Raw genomic sequence first — 19,987 nt, forward strand, 5'->3', positions numbered from 1 at the left:
TCACCCTAATTATCATACATAGACTCAACAGTAACTTAGCCAGCGGTTCACAATACTGGAAACAGAGAAAGTGTTTGAGAAAGAGACTGGAAAAAGTTATTTTTGCAATTCAGTTTGGTACTGCTACTCGCATAGAAACTACACAATGAGACTTTAAAAGTTAATATGCATGCATCATTTGCCCTGTCACAACTTCAGTAACATAGTCAAGCGCTGGGAATGGGTCAACATTTCCATATCAGTCACTATCTCCATTTTCCAGAGGGAAGAAATAGACTCTGATGGTAAACTATTAAACTACTTTACACTCATAAAGCAGTGAAGCTGCCCTGATGTGCTTCTCTCCATTCTAATATGATATAACAGAGAGAATGTTCAGAGACCGACTAACAGCGAAAGATCTATGATATTATGAAGGATGAAAAACCTCATATCATGTCTATAAACCCAGCCGCCCTTGTCAAATGAGTGTACTCATTAAACATTCAGATTCTACATATTACAGCACACAGCAGGATTCAGCTTGAAGAATGTGAGATAAGTTAATGTATAATGTTTAATACAGAAAGCAGTTACAACGGACTACAACGGCCAGGACCGCAGTCTAACACGAATGAATACTTAATTGTGATGTATTTAACATTGAACCTAATAGTGTTAGCTCGCTGGAGATAATCATATCGCATTAACAAGCTCCTGACAAACTGCAGACTGCAGTGAAAACAACATCACATTAAAATCTTATAAGGCATAATGCTTTTGTAAACAAACAATGTATAATGTGGCACAATATACTGTCTCTGTTCCAAAAGCTAGTTAACTGCCTATAGACAGCATTTAAAGCATCACAGACACTCTTACAATATGAAGACTGATGGAAAAAGTAGATACTTTAAAATAATAATAATAATAATAATTCTAAATTGTATATATCCTTAATGGAGAAGGCAATCCCACAGTGCACTGCAACAACCTCAGTAACTCAGATGCAGGGAAAGCAAGAGAAATGTTGATTGTAAATTATTCATGAAATACAGAAAAGTACTGATTAAAAAAAAATAAAAATAAAAATAATTAAAATTATTATAAAATAGTTTAACAAAAATGAAACCTGATAAGTACATAAGCAAAGTTTAAACTTATAGTAGATTTCAAATGAGTTTAATATTTGCATGTTGTTATGCTAATGATACAATAATTTTTTGGGGGGCTAAAATATTTTTTAGAATATTTAAAATTATTTTTAATTGTTTAATTTACATTTGTTCATTTATTACAATTATTGAAATATGTGTTTTCAATATTTTTATATTTAAAGATTGTAAAGATTTTTATTTTTATCAGTACTTCTCAGTATTAGTATAAAAAATTATTTTGTTTTCCCTGCCAACTATGTTACTGAGGTTGTAGTAGTGCATTGTGGGATTGCCTTCTCCATTAAGGATTTACACAATGCTACCTCAGTATTTAAAGAAAAGTATCAACTTGATTGAAGTGAAGTGAGTGAAGAAAGCATTTGTGGATAATTTTGGCAATGTCTGCTCAAAAACTGAGGTGAAAAGCTCAGATCAATAAAGCCTACAACCAGTCATTTCCTGTGCTAATGGAAAGAAAAGAGTTCATAAAATGGTCAAATCCAATATTTGGTAATAACATAGGATAATAAAAACAAATTGTAAGCGATTTTTTGTAGGTCATAGTCATTGCTTTTTTTTTTTCTTTTTTTTTTTAACTAGTATTTTCGGGAAAAAGAAAATCCTCTCCAGGAAAAAATGACCGGACATTCTGGACATTGATATTCCAGCTAGCTGATATTTCAGCCTGAACAGCTACTGACAATTGCCTAAAACCAGCAAGTCAGTAGACCCTGACCAGCTTAGACCAGAAAATCCACTCAGGCTGGTTTAAGCTTTATTTATTTAATTTCTCAGCAGACAAAACTGAGGTGTATAAGCTCTGATCAAAGAAGCCTACAATCAACCAGTTCCAAAAAGAAATAAAAAACCTTTCCCAACTGAAATAAACAAGTTCATGAAAAGATTCAATAAGTGGTAATAGCACAGCATAATGAGAGATTTACAAGCAATTTTTAAAACGTCTGCCATTTTGGACCAGGAACACCAAATCATCACCAAAAGGATTTTCAGCACACCATAAGGGCTATTTCAACACTAGCCTAAACCAGTTAAGGCCAGCAATCATTTTACTAGCAGGGTTAGAAGGCAGCTGTCTATGTAGGCAGCAGACAGTAAAGCAGCTCACTGAGTTTTGGAACAGAGCCACTGTGTTAAGGCAGATAAAGGCAAGCGAGAGGGAGAGAGAAAATTGGTGTGAATTTATTTGACAATGCACACAGCATTCTTTGATAATTGGAAATGCTGAAAGGATTGAGGAAATTTTCCATATTCATAATTCAGTAAATGGTTTATTCTTGCCCAAGTTCTTTATGCAACAAAACCTCAGATAACATGAAAATAGGCTTAAAGAAGCGAGTTTGGAAATGAGGGGTGAGGAGCAGTCGGCGCCTCAACTATTCACCTGAGCGTCATTATAAAAAGGTAGCGCTCGAATTGGATTTCAATCAGACATTTATTTGAATTTGCTGCTGAAGCTTTAGTCAAATAAGAATGAGCATGAGAAAGAAGCGCTTAGGCACTCAGAATAGTGAGTACATGTGAATGTGTGAAGGATGATAGAGTATAAAATGATGCCAAATGTCTGCGTGTAGCTTTGATGACAAAAGTAATGAAGAAATATATGCCAATGGATTTTCACCTCCCTTTGTAGAAAGTGTGCGAAATACAATAATGCTGCTAGTCGGTAAACTTTTGCACATCAGCGCTGATGAAGAAGCGCCCATGTGTGGAAATGAGAGGTCTTTGCCCATTGACGTTAATCTCTGCATTAGCATCTGCTGGGCCATACGTGCACAGATAAACCTTTAACCAGGCCCATGGATCTTCATTACCGCATGCCAGTTAAAGCTGCAGTTACTGCCAAATGTCTCTGTTAGCCAGATGCTACGTTTAAGTGTCACCACTGCAGGGATGCGTTTAGGTCAATATCATCAAAATGCCTGAGCAGGACACTTTCAAAGACAGTGAACAATTAGTTTAGTTGTATTAGACAAGAAACGTTCTTATTGGTGGTAAAGTGTGGGCTAGTGAAAAGAATACTCTGTATGTCTGCAAGAAAAAACTAAATGAGTCTAAATGAAAATAATGAAGTGCTTTTATATAAAGGAATAGTTCACCCAAAAATGTAAATTTGTTGAAAATGTACTCACCCTCAGGCCATCCAAGATGTAGATCAGTTTGTTTAGCATTCCAGCACTTGCTCACCAATTGATCCTCTGCAGCGAATGGGTGCCGTCAGAATGAGAGTCCAAACAGCTGATAAAAACATCATCAATAATCCACACCACTTCAGTCCATCAATTAACATCTTGTGAAGCAAAAATCTGTGCGTTTTTAAGAAACAAATTAATCTTTAAGACATTTTTAACTTAAACTTTAGCCATTTTAAAAATGTCTAAAATGACTCCTCTATCCATAACATTGTTTTCTGCAGTGAAAAAGTTGTCCTGTCTGAATCAAGAGAGAAATATGCAATATGCATGTTTTGGATGAAAACCATTCAAAACAATTCATAAATATGTTGGTGGATTTTGATGTGGGAAAACAACAGGGGATGGGCTTTATCACTGGAGGAAGCATTATTATAGATTATGGACTGTTATTTTGGCCAGAAGCAATGGTTTGAAATGTCACAATGACGGATTTGTTTCTTACAAACACACAGCTTTTTGCTTCACAAGATGTTAATTGATGGACTGGAGTGGTGTGGATTAGTTGTGGATTATTGTGATTATCAGCTGTTTGGACTCTCATTCTGACGGCACCCATTCACTGCAGTGGATCCATTGGTGAGCAAGTGATGTACTGCTAAATGTCTCCAAATCTGTTCTGATGAAGAAACAAGCTCATCTACATCTTGGATGGCCTGAGGGTAAGTAAATTTTCTGCAAATTTTCATTTTTAGATGGAACGATTTTTAATAGCCTCCTTTTGGTGTATGTAGTTATTTGTGCAATTATTGTCAGAAAAAATAAATAAATAAAAAATACATGCACATCTGATTGATAGTTCCATTTTTTCCCCTAAATAAATAGGGCCCATAGTGTACTGCATTTGTCAGCTACCTCCTGGTTATCAACTCCAGTAAACCTTCATGCATGTAGTGATTAAAACCAAACATGCATAAAGATGCATGTGCATTTCTTATGTGCCATCTGAGTTTTGTTTACAGCGAGTGTACAACACAATCAAAATGAAATGCATGCATCCCATATTTACACTTGCTCTTTACGGTTTCTCATAACTCAGAGCATCTGTGTCGCATGCCAGCTGTGAATGAAGACACATTTGTTTTCCGAGCGATGAGTAAGATTATGCTCTATTTGTCATGTTTTATGAAAATGTTTGTGGATTTCAAGCTCTGCTCATTCTCAGATCATCCTCTTCAAAGAAAAACATGTCCCTAGGTAACCGCTGGCAACCTTTCCTGCAAAAAGGGTTTTTCTATGTATGAAATATTGTATTTTTGCAGCTCATGCCTAATACAGAGTGAAAGGTCATTGGAGCAAAGACACAAGGTCACTGATATTTTCGAACGAAACCCCTCATGGTCAACCATAAAAGCACTCAATGAACCTCCATTTCTCTCATACACAAACAGATATTCTGAATAAAATACAACAAAAGTAACACCTATTAACCATGCAAAGCCTGGCATGTGATATAATAGTCAAAAAAAGTTTGCGCATGTTTGTTGTATCATATTTGATACATAAGGCTTTTATGGCTCATATAGTATGATACAGTAAGAATATGGAGGCCAAGGACAAAAAAAAAAACACCTCAATTTAACTATGCATTTTGCTGCAATTGCTGATATTTAAAACTAAAAATAAAAAAGCGGGGAAATTCTGACAGGCTTGTTATGTAAATCAATTAGATCTTTATAACAGTATATCAGACTACTTACATACAATATCAGTTGTCACCCAATAATGTCTTCATAAGATTATATTTAATTGCTTGGTTTAATGATCAAAGCTCTGCAGTTTTTATTATGTGGCAAAACATGCAATACACAACAATAAATGATATATATATATATATATATATATATATATATATATATATATATATATATATATATATATATATATATATATATAAAAAATCCTCAAAACATTTATGGATCATATTTGATATGTTTAAAAAAAGAAAAGAAAAACACTATGTACAGATAATCATTCAAAAGTTACTTCAGTCCAGTAGCAGGGTTATTAAACTAAAAACCTCTCTCTCTCTCTCTCTCTCTCTCTCTCTATATATATATTAAAAAAACTAATAAAAACACAACAAAATTACTAAAACCCTAACTAAAATTAAAATGACAACAGAATATATAAAAATAAAAACTAATTAAAAAAAATGATAGAAACTATAATAGTGTAACTAAAATAACATTGGCAAGTTTATCTTCATGAAATATAACAATATACAATTTATTCTTATATATGTTTAATAAAAATCATTTCACAGCAAAAAGAAAAGTGAATCACAACTTCAAGGTGGACATTTTTAAAATTATACTTTTATAATTATACTCAGGCTTTTTACTCACTTAAAAAAGTATAAACTATCAATCAGATGCCAGAAGGCATGCCGTAGATCATGTACAAAAGGGTTTTCAGGGGTTTGATCATTTAGAGGCCTTTGTATATCAAATATGTAGGCTTTATAGGGTTAAATTCACAAAGGGACAATGATCTAAATGACCTTGTTGGCATTTAACCAAACCAAATACTGCGATTGTAAATGTTCACAGAAGACCCTTGTCTTTGACACAGGCTGACGTTCTGTCACTCAGGAAGTCTGGAGTAGTGAAGCGCACTCCAGTCACATGCGCATCTGTCACTCACCCGTCTGTCACAGTCGTTTCCCTCGCACGCTGTCACACAGCAGCTGGTGGTCCGGCGGAGGAGAGTTGAGATGGTTGTTCATTTAGACGGCAGATGTTGGATACAAAGTGACATCGCTAACTTAATACATCAAATCATTACGTCTCCACCCATCCAAATGCTGCCCTACTTACTGGAACAGAGAAGGAGGGAAACTGATTCACTAATATGATGATCTCAATCTTGAATTTATTGCTCTTACAAGGAATTTGATTTTGGGATTTATATCTCACTTGTATGCTAACTCAGCCTCCTCATTCTATAAAGTATATTCATGCTAAAATGCATCATATAACGAATATATGAATGCAACTGCATTAGAAAAATAAATATTAAAACAAGTGGCATTTTCAAAGTAATGACTCTAGAGCTCTTCTTGGAAGTATCTCCCCTTTTTAGAGCCATTTTTGACCTTGAGTGTTCACTAACCGGTCCCAAGGTGATTTTTAATGGATGTATGAAGTCAGCTCCTCTCAAGTTCACACAAGTGTCCTGCTGAGTGTATTTGGTGTTTAAAAACTAGGCCCATCCAGTCACAGTTACATAATACAAAAAAAAAAAAAAGATGTGGCATGTCTGAAATTATGAAGGAAAGAAACTTTTTTATAATTTTGAATTTAGCAAGAGAAAACATGATGTTCTTCTATAATAGTCAGCAGTCAGTGTCAACAAAAAAGTAGAACAAAAATGAAATCTGTATATAATAAACATTTTGAGGCTTGACTGCATGGTAAAGAAAAAAATCTAAACATGTGGTACAGCTAACAAACATAAAGAAATAAAATAAAAATCATTTTGGTGGCACTGGCCAATAGCTAGGTTTTAAAACTGCATAATGAATTGGAATAGGAAAATAAATAAATAAATAAATAAATAAATTTGAGACTTTTTTTTTTTTAATTATAGATTAAAGGTTTACAAAGAGAGAACAATAGAACGATAAATAGATAGACAGATAGACAGACAGACAGACAGATACTCTGAACAGTACAGTTCTATCTCAGGCTTTGTTTTATTTATATATGCCTCAGCTATAATTATTTTTGCTTTGATGTAATTTTTTCACATTGCTGTGACAGGCGACTGTACATTACACAAACACAGGCTTTGCTTTCGACAGAATGATTGATAGCTTTGATGGTGAAGTTCAGAGAGAGTGTATTTTCTTCTCAAATGTTAAATGTACTCATGCACTCTTTCCACTTTTATAAGCACCTGCATCTAAGGCAGTGAGAATATGAGTGCTCTTGCTGCTATAAAAATGAACACGACATGAGAATGGAAAATCTGAGGCACTCTTATCATTCCTTCAGGTAACTCAATGTTAGTTTTCAACATTCATTTGGGGTTTGGAAAGTGAAGAATACAAAAAAAAAAAAGGAGATACAAAACAGTCCTGTTAAAGCACTAGGCAGCAGAATAGTTGAAATTACACATTTTTCAATTTTGGGAGAACTATCACTTCAATCTGTTATTGAAAGTTTGTTTTTGAGCCAGTAATATGAGCCGTGATGCAATCTGACTAATCACTGCAGTCATGAGTGTTTGATGGCATATTTTTTAATGTTCTCTGAATGTTTTTTTTTAAATGTGTCTATGCAAATGCTAAGGGAACATTCCATTTTATAATTTGCAAACATTATGGGAACATTATTTTTGAATGTTCTCTGAATGTTCTGATAAAAGTAGTGACATTTAAATAATAATAATAATAATAATAATAATAATAATAATAATTAGACAAACTAAAATGTTTCAGAAAAAAAGAAAAATTTCCTGACTAAACACATTTATATGGACACCAAAATACTGATAACTACCAAAAATCAATTCATAACCCAATTCATGGTTTACATGCAAACCAATAACATGGCAATGCAAGTAAATTGCATTTACAAGACTGTATTAAAAAAACAACAAACAAACAAAAAAGGCTATTCCATGTCAGAGCATTCTATTTATTATGTGAGTTGTGATGTTAAATAAAGCATAAAAAAAAAAAAAAAAACGGATCAGCAAGAAACTTGCATAAATTAATTCAACTCATATTTGAGGTTTCTAGAACTGTACCACTTATCATTTGGCTGCACAAGATGAGAAAACGTTTTGAGAACATTAATAAAGGCCAGATAACTTCTGAGAATGTTCCCTGTTACCTGGAAATATTGAACCGTGATAAAGACAACAGACAGAGAAAACAAAAGTCTATTTCATGCTTTTAAGAGCCCTGCAAAAAAGAGCCCATGACCTTCTACCATCTGAGCTGCAGGAACCTGTGATGTAATAAAACCACATACTCATTTTTGAAAACACAGACAGAAAACCAGATTGATAGAGGAAGTAATGAAAGACAGAAAGAAACTAAAGTCACAGTCGGTTGCCCATAAAACTTTTGATTTCATAAGCAGCCTTGTGGAGAAAGAAAAACAAGCATTGGTTTTCAGACAGGCCTGTGGCATGTCATTAAATGAAGCCACAGTTGGGCTAGTTCTGGTGTCTTCATACACGCCATGACAGCTTTTACACCTCCACTGCCAGCGTCTCATCCCTGTGCATATCTTTCCCTGGAACGGCAACTCAGCGCTTTCCCATGACATATTACACAGAAACACAAAACACAATCTCCCTCGCTACCATGTATCTCCATCAACATGAAGGAAACAAATCAGCACTGAGGTGTTTCTACCAACTAAATCTTGCCTTTCAGACACACCGACCAGGCGAGGCAGACTAATTACGCTAGAGATTTACATGCAGAAATGGTTTTGCCCAGGCTAGCATTTTCATGGCAAGTCCTATTTATTAAATACTAATATAAGCACATGGTAGCATGCATTAACCCACCACTGCATGCATGGCTAATATATCGACTTAATCGATGGGTTTAAAAGTGTCATATCTGATGTTACGATTTGCATGACCGGCAAAATTTTTTATTTCAAATACACAAATACACATAAGTGCATATTTAAAAAGGTCTGATTAAAAATCTAAAGCCATTGGAGAACTTTAAGCTCCTCAAATATACATTTTATAATGACTCTGCATCATAATGATGATATTTATAACAGGACCTCTAAATGTAACATGAAGAACTTTATAAATTCTAGATGCCAAGAGGGTACAAAAGGCACAGAATCACTGGACTGCTAATAATACAACATTATACAACATTGCAGGAGCACAGACAACTTAAGAAAATAACCTAATCTTTGGCCGAGAGGTTTTCCAACCAACAACAAAAAAACATTTTACTCATAAATACACAAAAGAAATGGCCAATTGTTCATGGGACATTGCCAGAAATGAGCAGCTGGCCATTCTAGTGTCAAAAATGGGCTATTTACGAAGAGACCATTTCGATTTTATTTCCAGGGACATTTTGCTAACGATATAAACACAAACTGTGTCATTTTTACGTCATACTCAGTTTAATCGGCTAAATTCTTAATACAAAAGTGTTTAATTATACAATTACACTTAATAATGCTCCATGCTGGCTCTGCTTTCATTTCATTAATCTGACAAATGCTCGGTATCAGCACACACAGCTATTTGTATAACTAGATATGCGGAGAATGCGATTTAAATAAGTAAAAAAAAAAAAAAAATTCTTAGAGAAAAAATATCTTTTATTATTTTTATTGTAAAAATAAATAAATAAATAAAAAATACACTCAAATCAATGTTACAAATGAAAACATTGTTATGTAGAATATGAAAAATAATTTTGAAATTTGGATTCATTGTATTTCACAATACAACAATAGATAGATAGATAGATAGATAGATAGATAGATAGATAGATAGATAGATAGATAGATAAAAAAGTAAAAAAGTAATATATTTAAAATACATTATTTCATACTAAGCATAGTTCAAATATATTAGCATATTTACTGACATATCGCTCGAGACTTACTGATATAACAATTATTATTAAACTGCATTTGGAGTACTACATGTGAACAATGCACACTTCTTAATATTAAGCCTAAAATGTGTTTTAATGTCACTATTGATGAGGATTGTATGATCTGTGAATAATGTTGGTCTTCAAATTCAAGATATTTTGTTGTACCTGAAGTATACTAGCAATAGCTCCACTTTAGCGCAATCAAATGTTATATCTTTAGTTGGACTTCAGCACTACTTCTGCATATAAAGTGCATTAAGCACAAAATTAGTTGTTCCAATTAAGCAGACCCATTTATTTTATTTATTTAATTCTTTGTTTAACAGGGACAATAGACAGTCAGAAAACTGCCCCAGAATTAGCTACAGAGCTAAATGTCATCTGTTGTCCCTGAGCAGGAAAATACAAAACAAATGATGTGACAAAAACATCAGTATAATACCATGTACAGTAAAATACCCCCAAAATTTAACAGATAAAAAAATATAATCCCCCACATAGAAACTACAATTCACATTTCTACAAAATATACTTTAAGGATACCACTTTAGTATACCAAAAGTACAAATGCAGCATATTTTTAAGTACACAAATATGTAAATGTATTTGTAGTATATTTAGCATTTCCACAAAAGTTGTTTGCACCGCGCTCTTCCGTCGCTTGATCTTTCATTTAGGTGCGTTGATCCATTAAATCACTTACTATACAAAACTATGATCCGCACTCACATGAAACAGTCTTTTCTTTTTGATGCTACAAAAATGTAGTATTAGCATGAAATAAATGTAATTCAAATACATTTTAGTATATTTATTTTTCACTAGAGTAGATAAATAGAAATATAAAATGTAGCCGATTAAATTGAGTATGATATAAAAATAACACAATTTGTGTTTATATCATTAGTAAAATGGAAAATAACAGTCTTAATTGTGCTGTCATGTCGTAAACTGCTCGTATGTAATACATCCATGATGGCAGTGAGTGCTTTTTTTTTCTAGACCTTCATCTTCAACATAAATTCACAGAAAAAAAAAACGTTCCATTATGATACGGCCTTAAGAACCAGTGAAGAACCTGTACTTCATGCAATCACACATTGTAGCTTAACGAGACAAGGACATTCGATTCAATGAAAGTGCCGCATTTGCTTTGAGAGATCGGCACTGAGAGGAGGAAAGGAGGTAGAGCTGTTTCTTTTTGCGTGAGTTGCAGACGTGAGCATGAAGAACATAACACAGTGCGTGAGGTATATACATTAAAAGTCAGCTGCTAAAAAAAGGACAACAAAACAAATGATGTTATTTTGAGTGAGGAAGAGAGAGAGAGAGAGAGAGAGAGAGAGAGAGGGAAGGACATCTGTTCCCGAAATAGTCCTGTGTGGCTGAGAAATCTGCACTGTCTGCAGTTTTTTTATATAGTTATCATTCACTAATTTCATACCCTATGACCTTCTGTGCTCTTTTTTACTTAATATTTGGCCAGATGGATGAAATATCATAGCTACATTTAGTACATTGCTCATTTTGTTTCATGACTGAGGGCTGGTTCAAGTATCGACCAAAGGCTAAATCTAATTTCACTGAAAACACTGTGCGAATCGCAACAACGTCTTGAAGGCTCTAGAGCTGTGGCCTGTTCTCTGCCTCAAGATGGAGTACATGCGACACTGCGTTTCCATGGAATCATGTCTGGCGGCATGGCAACTGCGGAAGGTTCCCCGGGCGGTGCTTCCATTGATGTTCTAATGACCAAACATGGAATATCTGTGACACTAAAGGCAACGTCTACATATTAATCAGCACAGGTCATAAGCTTTGTGTGTTTATAAGGAGACTCATAAAGTAGTCTCTAAAAAATTACATGTAATCTGTATTACGCAACCAGATTACAAAAATAGTAGTACTCATAATTAGATTAGATTACATTTTAAAATGCTCATAATTTTTATGGATTACATGATTACACTTTTTTTTTTTTTCACACAATGGCAGTAAATGATTCATAATTTAATGATTCTCCCCAATTCTTCTACTTTTCTCGTTTAATAGTCAGTATTCACAATATAGAATGCATGTAAATGTCATGTAAATTACAACCTGGTCTCATAAAAATACGTACATCTGTGCACTTTTTGTGCGACACCGTTTTACGTACCTTGCTGCACGTTTCGCCGCAGTTTCAAATAGAAATGTCCACTGAGTGGCGCTAAAACACAGGTTCAGTATGTGAACCCTGGCACGTTTTTATTACGTAGATATTGGTACGTATTGATGTTTTTTTATTACGTTGCTTCAGATACATATTGCGGCGGTTCAGAATTCAAATATCCGGGGACTGTCACTAAAAGTTAATACTCTATCTTGTTGGAAATATGCCCTACACCAAATCCAGCCCTAAACCTACCCGATAGTGTTAACAAATGCAAAACTGATATAAAAACATATTAGCTGATATAACTGTGTCATTTGAACTTCCTTTTACGCAGACTTTTAACTGCTTTGTCGAACCATAGTTACACAGGATTTGAACCGGTGTTTCTCGTCTCCTAAGTCCGTCTCCATACTCCGTGATCTACTGAACAAACTTGTTGTAGATGAAAACCCATAGATATGAAGCTGGATGTGCGCGATGCTAACGTTCAAAAGCATCAGTTTTCAAATCTCCCAGCATATTAATATTGTTTTGAAGTCATAGCATGATATTCTTCAAGTAATTGTGCGAAAATTACGCTTTATTAATCGCAACTCTGTAAATTTGTGTGAAAGTGTTCATTTATTTTGGAAACTGCAGTGATATGTACTTATTGGTACGTATTTCATGTCACGCTAAAAAGTGCACCCAGGTACGTAAATGCCATGAGACCAGGTAGGTAAATTAATTTGCAATCCATGCATCTCAGTTTGGGGACAAAAGTACCTCTCAATCTGTACCATTTATGTGATGAATAATTAAGCAAAAATAACAAATTGACAAAAATATTTACTTTAATCCCCTAGAGATTTAGATAGTAGTTAGTTAATATTTAAATAATTTAACAACACGTGTGCATGTTCTCTGTTGGTTAATGGTCATATTTTTATTTTTATTATTTTTAAAACAATAATCCTATTTAAAACCAGGGGTGCGGCACCAGATAATTTTTGAACTCAGGTGCTGAGGGGATGCTAGATAGGGGGAGCTGGGCAATTAATAGTAAATATGACCAAAACAGGGTATTATTATTTTTATATGAATAATAAAATCGCTATATAGGTGCATTTCAAGTGTTTATGAGGACTGTGGGACTATTATCGTGCTTACTGTATGACATCTATCTATCCATCCATCCATCCACTCTAACATCCTAACACTCTCTGATCAGAATTTTTGGCCATCCAAAAGAGAGATTATCCATAGAGATAACTCAAAAAACAAATAATAACATGCATTTTTTGGATCATTATGGTAACACTGAGTTTAGGGACCAGTTCTCACTATTAACTAGTTGCTTGTTAGCATGCACATTACTAGGATATTGGTTGTTTATTAGCACATAAAAAGAACATACTAATGCCTTATTCTGGATGACCATATTTTAGATCCATTAATCCTACCCCATACCTAAATTTAACACCTTACAAACTATTCGTAAGGAGCAAATTAGGAGTTTATTGAGACAAAATTTGTAGCTAATAGTTAGTTAATAGTGAGAATTAGTTCCCAGACTAAAATGTGAAAATTATTACTAGCTGCTCAACCAAAATTAGTATTTTGCGAAACCAGATTTGATACCACAAACCTGGCAAATTTTGGCCAATTCTTATAGCTTTAACAGCTTTAATTAATCAAATCAGAAGACTCTGTATTGCTATAATACTCACATGCAAGAAGAAACATTGAGTAAATATTGTGGCAGTACATTATGGCAGATTGCTGACGTAGACAAATTACTTGCAAAATAAACTTGGGTGAATAAAAATTGCTTGCATAATTCGTGATACAATGCTAGCTCATTATAGCTATTGTGTGCTCTTACAATTATAAATTGGCCTCTTTTTGAGGTATAATGGATCACATAGCATAAGCCTAATAGTGTTTGATAGGACATACAATGTGTTTTAAAATTCCCCTCATTCTTCTAATATTAACTGATATAAAAAAGATGAAAAAGAAAAAAAGAAAAAGAAAAAAGAAACAGACCCGGACTTGCACAGAAGAGCAAATGATAAATAAAAGAATGTAATGAGCTGCTGTTTTCTCAGAACAGCCTGAAATACTCATATAGGCTCTGTTCCAAAACCTCATAAGTTACATTGCTGATTACTATATGTACAAATGCATATGATTTCTAATGTATCACACAAGCTCATATGCAACTTAAGTGTCATGCAAATAGTGCACAAGAGAGCTTAGTATTAGCATGTTGGTAGGCTTACCTTATAGATAAAAATACACAGTACAAAAAAATATTGTACAAGATAGACAATTTTTAATTAGATTTCACTGTTTTTATTCATGTATTTTTTTTACAGTATGGTAACATATAAACTACTGTTCAAAGGTTTGGGGTTGATAAATATACTGTATATATGTATTTTTTTTTTTTTTAGTTTTCTCATTTAACAAAAATTTTTTTTTTTTTTAGTTAACTATTATAACCCTGTTTTATTTCAATATATTTTACAATGTAATTTATTCCTGTGATGCAAAGCTGAATTTTCAGTATCATTTTCAGTATGCTGATTTGCTGCTCAAGAAACATTTTCTGAATTATTAAAATAATTAATAAAAGAAAATCATGAATAAAAGAAAAAAAGGAAATCTTACTGACTTCATACTTTTGAGCGGTATAGTGTATAATGAATTAAATATGAATATTTATAATTGATGGAGTGGATTTATCCATTGAGCTACCATTACCTCAAAAAGTGCTAGTGTGACACTGTGTTATAATTAATAATCGGCATACAGTTGGGTGATAACTGTATCACCCAACTTTTGGTGTGTCAGCATGTCTCAGGAGCGAGTCTGTGATGCCTTAAAATATAGCCTATATAGGCAGCTCATTAGATTTTCAAACAGAGTATTGTAGATGTCTTGTTGTGTTGTTAGTGGAGATATACGGGTCAATTACACTGCAGTGAATATTCCCAGAGGTATATGCAGCAATGCATATATAGAGATAGCGTCAGGTGAACCTCCTGCACCCAGCGCCTGTCTTGTTAGCGTGCAATCACCTGCTTCCAGATGTTCACATGAACACACACTTCTTCAACTGTACGAACAGAGTCTCTTGCTTTCTGTCTGAAATGTGATAACTAATGGGAGTCAAGTGTTTACTGCTGCTCTCAGTATCACCTGGCACACTAGAATGCAGATCAGTACCTGACAAATAGCTTTTCGCTCAAGAGCTGCACTCTTATTGTTTAGAGGCAGATATACACACTTGTACACTTTTGTCTGGTAGATGTGAATAAGAAGGAGGCACTCGATTTCACACTTTAATGGAAGGTTGTCAACTGGGGGTCAAATTATTGTTTTTTTGTTATTGGCAGTGGGATTGCGGTCCATTCTGCTGAAAATAAAATGAGTCAAGATTGACAAAGACACTGGTTGTCTGCTCCATGCAAGCTTTTTTTTTTTTTTGTGTACAAAATGATTTCTGTACAAAAGTGCAATGCAAATTGAGCCTGGAAATAAATTTACAGATAAAGTGGAGACTGGAGTTACAATGGACCTATTACAAAACTTAAGGAGCTTATAATCTAAGATAGCAATCAAAGTTGTAAGAAACTGAATATAAATTTTTTTTTCAACATTAAGGAATAGTTACATCTGATGTATATATCTAGTTGCATATGATTATTTATATATATATATATATATATATATTAGTATCTACTATATATAATCATATACACAAACTTTGTTGTGTATATAAGCAGTATGTATGCATATAATCTTTTTATTAGATGGAACTATTTTTATTACTTAATTTTGTTTATAGATATTATTGAAATTTTGAAATATAAAAAGTATATAAAAATATACTTAAAATAAAAATTGAGTATACAAAAATGTTATGAATGTTAAATATACAAATAAAATATAAATGGTTAATTTGATGTAATTTTTAAATATTGTGTTAATTTTATATATACAACACATATCTATCTATCTATCTATCTATCTATCTATCTATCTATCTATCTATCTATCTATCTATCTATCTATCTATCTATCTATCTATCTATCTATCTATCTATGTTAATTTGATAGATAGTTTCAAATTAGTGACATAAGAAATAAACATTTCTTTAATGGCCTTGCCTATGTTGCTCCCTACGTAGACAACAGAGTGCAATACAGCTCACTAGATTTTGGAACAGAGTCCTTCCTTCTATCTGTGAATGCAGCATGAATTCCCATCACGTTCAGGCACAGTAGATACTGATACGCTTCTGAGTTTGCATTAAGTGACAAGACGGTGCATTTAATTTCCTTTCCTGCCCTTTACATCATGTTTTTAGGAGGACTCTTTGATATTCAAAGCGCACAGCTTGAGAACGGATAGTGGTCATTCATCAGTCCTGTCAATTTCACACTGCAAACACATACAGGTTTATTCATTCAATGTGAGCCATTTAAACAGCACTTCCAAACCTCCTTCCGCCCCTCACTCAATGCTACGACAACGTTCCTGCAAATTATGACTTATGCTAATGGCTCCCGAAAGACCATAATGAGAAGTGAAATGGCAAAAGCGAAGTCGTTGAACCACACAGATAAACACAAGGGGATGTTAATGGCCACTGGAATGAAAAGTCAATGGGAAACATGAATGTCTCGATCCGCTGGGCCATTGCGGGTCCATTTGTATCCCAGTGGACTATAGCTAATGCGCAATCACGGCTTCCAACACAAGAAGCCCGATGAATAATGTACTTGATGATGTTTGCTTTCTGAAATGACGCAAATCCAGCAGCTCACGCGCAGCCCGAGGGATCGGACTTCTGAGTTCAAACTCAGAGAATCATTATGGAGTTTTGTATTGAGAGACTCATTAGCAGTGGGTGTTAATTTAGCCTGAAGACAAATGGCAAGAGGCATATATATTTAAAAGTAATTTCTCACCCTTTATGTGGGTGGTATTGATCCTTCATTCTTTACCATCTGGAAATTAGCGTCGCATCTCATTCTGTGCCAGGAGAAAAAAATGTATATAAAAAAATATACACGCACACACACAGTCCACATTTAGGCTGAGCGAGCGAGCGAGCGAGCGAGCGAGCAATCAATCAATCAATCAATCAATCAATCAATCAATCAATCAATCAATCAATCAATCAATCAAAAATCATTATTTCAAAAAAATCTATCAAAAATCATTATTTCAAAAAAATATTAATAAAAATATTTCATTCAATTATTTAATTATTTAACAAATTCTGGAGTCTGTGCAGTTCAGTATATGAAGATGATTATTATTATTATTAATAATAATGATGATAAACAAATTATGCAATATGGACATTTTTACTTTATATATTTTTAGCAAATCTGCTGTGATCGCAGTTCAATATTGATATATGTGATTAATAAAAATACTGGCAAGCCTATTGTTTAAAATGATTACTGATTGTTAATACAATATGTCAATTATTACTAGAATTAAATTATTATAGTTGTATATCACGTATATTAATGAACTGACACATATAATAGCTATACATTTGTATGTATATATATATATATAATTAAATATATCTTAAATATATATTTTATACTCTATACACACAGACACACACAAATATATATATATATATATATATATATATACAGTGAGGAAAATAAGTATTTGAACACCCTGCTATTTTGCAAGTTCTCCCACTTAGAAATCATGGAGGGTCTGAAATTGTCATCGTAGGTGCATGTCCACTGTGAGAGACATAATCTAAAAAAAATCCAGAAATCACAATGTATGATTTTTAACTATTTATTTGTATGATACAGCTGCAAATAAGTATTTGAACACCTGAGAAAATCAATGTTAATATTTGGTACAGTAGCCTTTGTTTGCAATTACAGAGGTCAAACGTTTCCTGTAGTTTTCACCAGGTTTGCACACACTGCAGGAGGGATTTTGGCCCACTCCTCCACACAGATCTTCTCTAGATCAGTCAGGTTTCTGGCCTGTCGCTGAGAAACACGGAGTTTGAGCTCCTTCCAAAGATTCTCTATTGGGTTTAGGTCTGGAGACTGGCTAGGCCACGCCAGAACCTTGATATGCTTCTTACAGAGCCACTCCTTGGTTATCCTGGCTGTGTGCTTGGTCATTGTCATGTTGGAAGACCCAGCCTCGACCCATCTTCAATGCTCTAACTGAGGGAAGGAGGTTGTTCCCCAAAATCTCGCAATACATGGCCCCGGTCATCCTCTCCTTAATACAGTGCAGTCGCCCTGTCCCATGTGCAGAAAAACACCCCAAAGCATGATGCTACCACCCCATGCTTCACAGTAGGGATGGTGTTCTTGGGATGGTACTCATCATTCTTCTTCCTCCAAACACGTTTAGTGGAATTATGACCAAAAGTTCTATTTTGGTCTCATCTGACCACATGACTTTCTCCCATGACTCCTCTGGATCATCCAAATGGTCATTGGCAAACTTAAGTCGGGCCTGGACATGTGCTGGTTTAAGCAGGGGAACCTTCCGTGCCATGCATGATTTCAAACCATGACGTCTTAGTGTATTACCAACAGTAACCTTGGAAGCGGTGGTCCCAGCTCTTTTCAGGTCATTGACCAGCTCCTCCCGTGTAGTTCTGGGCTGATTTCTCACCTTTCTTAGGATCATTGAGACCCCACGAGGTGAGATCTTGCATGGAGCCCCAGTCCGAGGGAGATTGACAGTCATGTTTAGCTTCTTCCATTTTCTAATGATTGCTCCAACAGTGGACCTTTTTCACCAAGCTGCTTGGCAATTTCCCGTAGCCCTTTCCAGCCTTGTGGAGGTGTACAATTTTGTCTCTAGTGTCTTTGGACAGCTCTTTGGTCTTGGCCATGTTAGTAGTTGGATTCTTACTGATTGTATGGGGTGGACAGGTGTCTTTATGCAGCTAACGACCTCAAACAGGTGCATCTAATTTAGGATAATAAATGGAGTGGAGGTGGACATTTTAAAGGCAGACTAACAGGTCTTTGAGGGTCAGAATTCTAGCTGATAGACAGGTGTTCAAATACTTATTTGCAGCTGTATCATACAAATAAATAGTTAAAAAATCATACATTGTGATTTCTGGATTTTTTTTTTTTAGATTATGTCTCTCACAGTGGACATGCACCTACGATGACAATTTCAGACCCCTCCATGATTTCTAAGTGGGAGAACTTGCAAAATAGCAGGGTGTTCAAATACTTATTTTCCTCACTGTATATATGTATATATACACATTAAAGTATAAAGTCTGTCTGTCTTTCTGTCTGTAATCACTCAACTTCACTATTAGCTAAAGCTAAATTTATCAAAGCTAAATCTCAGCGTGGCAAAGATCCTTTGTAAATGATGATTTCAGCTGTATTCATCCCTTATGCCTTATTCACTCCACACAGGAGAGATTTAAGACCACAGGAACGAAGGATCAGTTGACAGTCATTCTTACTCTTTCCCAACAGACTCAAATGAAATTCTGAAGAATGGTTTTGTATTCTTAGATCAGGAGAAAATGTCAGATGGAGAAAGCGAGTTCTCCCTTCGGCAGATCACACACTTGCCTGATATGCATTTTAGCAGCACATTATATTAGTTTTAATTTGTCTTCGGTGTCTGATGCCTGTCATATTAGTCTTTGATCTGTACAGTATGGATCCCAGAGTGCTAAAATACAAGGGTGTGATCTATAGCATCTCGCTGAACACACACACACACACACACACACACACAGTAAAGGAAAAATTTACTCTCCATTTGCTCTCAATTTAATCTCATTGCCTAATATATATAATAATATAATAATAACATTCCTATGGGGAATACGAGAGAGGGAGGCAGAAGAAA

Source organism: Onychostoma macrolepis, chromosome 12 (genome assembly GCF_012432095.1).
Source record: "Onychostoma macrolepis isolate SWU-2019 chromosome 12, ASM1243209v1, whole genome shotgun sequence".
Classification (NCBI taxonomy): Eukaryota; Metazoa; Chordata; class Actinopteri; order Cypriniformes; family Cyprinidae; genus Onychostoma; species Onychostoma macrolepis.